We start from the raw sequence: 7,765 nt of genomic DNA, 5'->3' as shown, positions 1-7,765 counted from the left end.
TAGTAAATATCCAAAGTGTCAAATAATAGCATTTGATTTTTAATTCAATAAGATTTTTCTTTTAACCACCCTGGACTAAAGATATTTGTCCCTATTTATGGATCTTGCAAAACTTCCTCATTTGTGTATCTGTATGTTTCCTTGGGTCCCCATGGTAAGCCCCAGTGTGTGCCTCTCACAGATTAGATAATTTTCAAAACCCCTCCAACTCCATCTTACATAAATTTTATTCTCAGTGGAAATATTGTAGGAGAGTCAATCAAACGTCTACCCTGACGTTTACCACTATTTCTACATTTAATTCTTAATTCACAAATCTTTCCTAGGACTTCCACTCACCTCAGATTAAATGCGTCAGTGGGAACTCACTGTGGGTCCTGAGAGTCACTTAATGGCAGTGGCATCTTACTCTGCTTCCGTGTTTGTTTTTCTCTGGATCATGCCCTTTAGACACTATATGGTCAACACATTATATCAAGTAAGCCTTGAGCCTTTGCCTTAGCAGAGGTTGACCCCCTTTCTCATATCTGGTATGTTACCAAGTGGCATCATGCCGTTGGCATGAGATTCAGTACCAACTGTCATGTATTTTAGGTTATTCTGCCTACTCTGAGCTCCAATTTCTTCTCAATAATAGAATTTCGCATATGTCCTTAGGTAACACAAAACCAGCTCCCTTTCTTCTGAGAGATAGAGAAATGGGTTTAGCTAAGCAAGAGTGAAGTTCTGGGGTGGGGAGTAGAAGAGTTGTGTAAGGCAAAATTCTTGTTTTTGTTTGTTGGATTTTAAATTTCCTTCAGGGCTAGACGTGAACTTACCAAGGCATCACAAATGGATAACTCAGCGCTATAGTGAACAGGATTTTCTAGGGTTTTTGACTGATGCTAATAGAGAGTTCAGCCTAGTTATTTCTGAAGGACTTTGTCTTGAGGTTTCCATTTTGGCCCTTTAACTTCTGGCCACCATAGCTGGGATACCCCTTCCTAGTTTCCACCTGCTGAAGCGCGATTACAAGTAGTCAGCACTCAGAAACCCAGCCTCCTCTAACAGCAGCTAAGGGAGTATCCCCAACTGATATATATCAGGTTTAGAGTCCTTCAAATGGTAACAGTCTTACCTAGGTTGAGATTACAGGGTCAGATATGGTACTTCTCCCTCTACAATATCAGGCATCTGTGTGGTGTTTTTGTTATCATTTCTGGATAGAGCTGTGTGCACCGTGGCAAAACAAGACTAATTGAGAGTTTCTGTGTGTCCAATCAGCCATGATGCATGAAGATGGCTAAACACGAACAGCAGGAACCTGTAAGTTCAGTCTCTGGCAATTCATCTCCCTGGAGGAGACAAGTTGCAGGAAATCGAGTCTACTAAAACACTAAATAAATACACTTGATTTTGTCACGTTCTTGATGTTTCGCTTGCTTGCTTCACTCAACAAACACGACTGTGACCTTCTGCGGGCTCTGTGATAACGGGGTTTAAAAACACTGCTCCAGGGCTTCCCTGGTGGCGCAGTGGTTGAGAGTCCGCCTGCTGATGCAGGGGACACGGGTTCGTCCCCCGGTCCGGGAAGATCCCACATGCCGCGGTGCGGCTGGGCCCGTGAGCCATGGCCGCGGAGCCTGCGCGTCTGGAGCCTGTGATCCGCAACGGGAGAGGCCACAGCAGTGAGAGGCCCGCATACCGCAAAACAACAACAACAACAACAACAACAACAAAAACACTGCTCCAGAAGCCCAGTGTCTAAAGCAGTGACCAGAGAGGTAAAGAGACCATCCCAGGATTATGTGACAAGTGACACGAGTATGCACAGGGCGTTCTGAAGTTAAAAGTCAGGGAGCTATGCTTTCATGAGCCTATCAGGAAGAGCTTGGTGAAGGGGTTAATTCAGTAAGTCCCCTACATACGAATGGCTTCCCTTCCGAAAGCACATTCCTAAGTCCAACAAAGTTAGCCTGGGTCCCCAACTAACACAATCAGCTATATTGTACTGTACTGTAATAGCTTTATAATACTTTTCACACAAATAATATATAACCAACACACACACAAACACAAAAAAATAAAGAAAACATTTTTAATCTTACAGAACAGTACCTTAAAAAGTACAGGACACTACTGGCTACATCACCCCTTTTATGCTTGCTTCAGACATCCTGGGCTTGGAACACCGTACTACTGTACTCTGTATAAGTACTGTACAGTAAAGTACACAAAAGCACAGCCTCTTGGAGAGGATGCGCGCACGTGACAATGTATGCCAGACACGTGAACTAACTTACGTGATTGGACCTGCGAACGCATTTTCGCATCTTTGAAAGTTAGCAACTTGAAAGTTCATATGTAGTGGACTTACTGTACTATAAAGTGGGAGACTGCTATCCAGAGAAGCAGAGGCAAAAGGGACAGCATGTGAAGAGGTAAAGATGTGGAAAAAGCCAGCCTCCCTGTCCCCAGCCCCAGGGGAGTGCAATAATATGGGTATACTGTAGAGAGATGAGGCTCTATCAATGGGCAGGACCCACCTCCTGAAGAGATATGCTGAGAAATCTGGATATGATGCTGAAAAAGAGCGAAGAAACTCATCGTTGGCCTTGGAAAAGCATTTCCTCTCTTTTATGGAACACTTTAACCCAGGGTACCAACAATTTTTAAAAAATGTATTTCTCATTGTATCATAATTATAAAAGCAATTAACTCTCACTTTCAGCACAAGGCACACAAGTCTCTGCTTTACTGAGGTTTATAACCATTGAGCCCATTATAGAAGGCATCAACCCATTATGTCTGAAAGCCATCAACAGAAATAGAAGTAAAATCATTATAGAAACAGGCAGTTATCGAAAGAAGCAAGAAGGTGAGTATCGTGTGAAATGAAAATGGGCCCACATACCTGTTGAAATTATACTAAGGGGGGAAATTGCATAATAAGTTTGCACATATTTTTTCTTCCTTCAAGAGACATGACTTTCAAAAGGATTTGAAAGGACATCCCGAAAAATGAGGAAGAAGCCCTACGTTTTTAAAGAGGGTATTATTAAGGACTGTTCTAGTTGGAGTGCTTGTTAGGAAGAATTAGTATGATTTTCTCAGTTGGTCAGTTTTTCCTCCAGTAACCCCTGTGAGGGATGGGACTTCTCAAGTGTACTTTTGCTATGAAAGCAGAAGCAATTCTCCTTAGGAACTTTCAGTGAATGGGCGGGCACAGGTGCTGTGCTCAGAGGTTAGCATGATAGACGTGGATTTGGTGGAAGCAATAGCAAAAATCTTTTACTCACTCTTTATCATTGCAATTATTTGGGACGTTCTTCTAAGGAGAAGGTGTTAGAATCATATACGAAAGATCGAGTATTTCATAAAGAATATATTGGAATAAATAAAATTTTAACACTTTGGCCTTAGACACAAAATCCAAAGCAGAAACGTACATCATGCAAAGGTTAAATAGAGGACATTGAAGAACTGACTTCCTGTTTCTATTTCAATTTCATAGATAACATTATTTTAGGCCAATTTCTGTGTCTTTATCCACATGTAAACATTTGGAGGAATCAAAATAGAATCCATTAATAATGCAGAGAATAAATTTATATTTTAAAATTAACATTTTTATGTTTTTCATTGAGTAAAGGTGGAGAATCACTCACATACACAGTCTTCTTATGTTCGGCCATGCAACATAAAATGCAAAGTTGAGTTCTTATAGTGAATGCAGTTGAATAAATGTAATGAATTTATTACATTCAGCATATTTTAGGTCTACATTACTGTATATTTGCATTAATTATTTTCTTCTAGCTTAGACACACTCAGAAAAGGGGGGAGATCGAATAATAGGAATGATTAAGTCGAATTGGGTGAAATGATTCCAAAGCTCTTTGAATGTAGTGAAAATGTGACTACGGACACTATGATAAGCAGAATAATGGTTCCCAAGGATGTCCACACCCTAATCCCCAGAATCTGTGGATAGGTTTTCTTACATGGCAAAAGGGACATTGAAGATGCAATTAAGGATTGTGAGATGGGGAGATGATCCCTCATTATCATCATGGATGCAATGTAACAACAAGTATCCTTATAAGGGGAAGAAGGAGGTAGGAGAATCAGAGGATGAGATGTAGAATGGAAGCAGAGATCAAAATGATGGGGTTACTAGTTTTGAATATGAAAGAGGTCCACAAGCCAATGAATATGGGCCTCGAGAAGCTGGAAAGGTAAAAAAATGGATTTTCCCCTAGAGCCTCTGGAAGGAAAGCTGACCTGTTGACACTTTGATTCTAGCCCAATGAGACTTCTGAGCTCGATATAATAATAAAATTGTGTTGTTCTAGGTCATTACATTTGAAGGAATTTGTTGTAACAGCAATAGGAAACTAATACAGAGATAGAACCAAACAGATCATTATGATAGATAGTCATCTCACTAAAATCTTTTTCCAATTTCAGGGAGCAGATGACTTCATGAAGTTTATAGATGACAAAAAAGTAACTAGATTTCTTCTTTGGTTGTTCTAACCTGGCTTAATGTATTTGCTTTTTTAGTCAAAAAATAAAGGAAACATTTCTACAATGCTTTAGGTTTCAAGTCCGTGAGTCTACCCTGAAGAGTTTTCAAAGTATCTTGGACATTTGGGACTGCTTCTTGGCAGTACTTAGTTTTCCTCATTAAAAATGAGATGACAATTATATTGAGCTAAAAGTTTAAATTTTCTTTTTAATATTTCCCCATTCTTCTGTCCCATTCCTCTTGTTCTAATGAATTTGTGATACACTTTAAAATAATGTTATAATAAAAGCTAAAAAATTAATTAAAATATAAAATATGTTCAGAAAAGTGAATTCTTCCTAGGTGGCAGCTTAACGAATGTTTTGGGAAGTGAATATACTTGCCTATCACCTACAAGAGATAGAGTAACCAGCATGAGAAGCCATCTTTGGACCTTTGCCAATCATTATCCACCCCAAAGAAAGTCATAAATCTTACTTTTTCATGATATTTTGCCTTTCATGGACTTCATACAAATGGAATCAAACAGTGTATAATTTTTGGCATCTTGCTTCTTTTGCTTGACATCATGTTTGTGAGATTCACCTGTTTTTTTTTTTCTAGTTTTCTAATTCTATGTGAGATCAGCATGAACTTTATCCTTAACATGGGTTCAAGAATCAGCCCCTTCCCTTTAGTCTCCTTTTTTCAATCCATGTTTTATGTGTAGCAGTCTTTCATTTTCATTGGTGTGTCATATTCTATCTTATGAGTGGACCATAATTAATTTATTTGTACTGTTATTGGTGGACATTTGGGTAATTTCCATTTGGGGGCTATTATGGAAAGAGCTGCTATGAACATGTCTTTTGGTGAATGTATGTACATTTTTCTGATGGGTGTGTAGCTAAAAGTGGAATCAGTCACTGGGTGTATGTATGTTCAGCTTTGGTGGATACAGCCAAACAGTTTTTCTATGTTATAGTGCCAATTTATATTCTCATTAGCAGTGTCTGAGAGCTTGTTTCTCTACTTTCTTGCTAACTCTTAGTACTGTTTTCTTTTGTTTGTTTGTTTTTAAAATTAATCACTCTGGAGTGTATGAGGTAGTGTCTCACTGGGGTTTAATTTGCATTTCTCTGATGACTAACAATGTTGAACACCTTTTCCTATGTTTATTGGCCATTGGATATACTCTGAAATGCCTCGTTTGAATCTTTTGTTATTGGGATGTTTACACTTTTCTTGCTGATTTGTAAGGATTCTTTTACATTCTGGATTTAAGTAATTTGCCAGATATAGGTATCACGTAAGTAGAAGTTCTTAAAATCAACAAGGCTTATTATTTTCAATTTTTTCTTCATGGCTGTTGCTTTTTGTATTCTGTTTAAGAGGTCTTTGCCTATCCTCAGGTCCTGCAAACATTTTTCTATGTTAAATTCTAGATTTATTGTTTTGCCTTTTACATTTAGGAAATCCATCTGGAGTTAATTTTGTGTTTTCTTTGAGGTGGACAGTCAAGATTTTTTTCTATATGATTATCCATCTGACTGTCCTTTCCCCACTGCACAGAATGTTACCTGTCCTTCTACATGTAAATCTGTTCCTGGGCTTTACCGTGTTCCTTTTTCCAGTTTGTTCTTATAGAAATACCACACTGTCTTAATTTCTACAGATTTATAAACCTTTTGGTGATGTCAGTTCTCCAATTGCATTCTCTTTTTTCAAGATTGTTATGACTAATATTGATCCTTTGCATTATCTGATAAATTTTAGAATCTGTTATTCATTTCCACACTACTAGCTGGCTTTAAAAACCTAGTGATTTGTTCTCTTATACTCCTGGAGGCTAGAGGTCCAAAATCTACATGTCAGCAGGGCCGTGCTCCCTCTGAAGGCTCCAGGGAAAAATACATCCTTATTGTTGAACTGTTGGAAGACTTCTCATAAATTCTGGATACCAGCAATTTCTCAGATGGAGGACTAATATAAAATCTGGATTCAAGTCTTTTGTCAGAATATTTTCTTCCAGTTAGAGGCTTTCCTTTTTATAATGGTGTAGTTGAACAGCAGATGTTTTTTATTTTGATGAAATCTGTTCTATTCTTTTTTTTCTGTTTTTGTATCCTAGTGAAGAATTTGCCCTACTGCAAGGTTAAAAAAAAAAAACCTTTTCTCCTATGTTTTCTTCTAGACATTTTATGTCTAGGTATATGATCCATTTCAAGTGAATTTCAGTGTATGGTGAAGTACGGATTGATGTCAATTTTTTTCACATGGATGGGCAGCACCATTTTTTGAAAAGACTATTCATTTCCCATTGAATTATCTTGGAACCTTTGTTACACATCAATTACCTGTATATGTGTGGACCTATTTCTGGACTCTATTTTTTTTCACCCAACCTTACCTGAATACCACACTGTCATAATTACCTCAGCTTTATAGTAAGTCTTGAAATCAGAGTAGAGCTGTTCCTCCAGGTTTGCTCTTTTATTTTCAAAATTGCCATAGCTATTTTAGGTCCTTTTCATTTTCATCATAAATTTTAGACTTAGCTTGTCAATTTCTATAAAGTCCTGCTGAGATTTTGATTGAGATTGCCTTAGATCTATAGATTAATTTAGGGACTATTCTTCACACTATTGAATCTTCCCAATTCACATAGGAAGTCTCTCCAATTACTTAGATCTTTTTAAACTTAGCACTAATCTGAGAGAATTTTCAGTGTATAAATCTTATACATAATTTATTAAATTCATCTGTATATATTTCATGTTTTGATGCCACTCTAAAACTGATTTTTATTTATTGATCTTACATTCTGCAACTTTGCTAAGTTTGCTCATTAGTTCTAGGATCTGTTTTGTATGTTCCTTATGACTTTCTATTTACATGATCATGTCATCAATGAGTAAAGACTGTTTTCACTTCCTTTTCCAGATCACATGCTTTAAAAAAAATCTTTCTCTTGCTTGATTACACTGGCTAGGACTTCCAGTGCAATGTTAAATAGAAGTAGTAAAATGCAACAACCTTGCTTTCTTCCTAATACGGAAAAAGCATTCAGTCTTTTACCATTAAATATGATGCTAGCTATACAGTTTTCGTAGATACTGTTTATCAAGTTGAGAGAGTTCCTTTTATAACTAGTGTGATGATAATTTTTATCATAAAGTGGTGATAAGTTTTATCGAAGTTCTTTCTGTATTTATTGAGATAATTATGGTTTCACATTTATCTATTTATATGGTGAGTTACATTGACAGATTTTTA

This window comes from Globicephala melas, chromosome 1 (assembly GCF_963455315.2).
Source record: "Globicephala melas chromosome 1, mGloMel1.2, whole genome shotgun sequence".
Lineage (NCBI taxonomy): Eukaryota > Metazoa > Chordata > Mammalia > Artiodactyla > Delphinidae > Globicephala > Globicephala melas.
The sequence above is the reverse complement of the archived record's forward strand: the minus strand, read 5'-3'. Positions refer to the sequence as shown.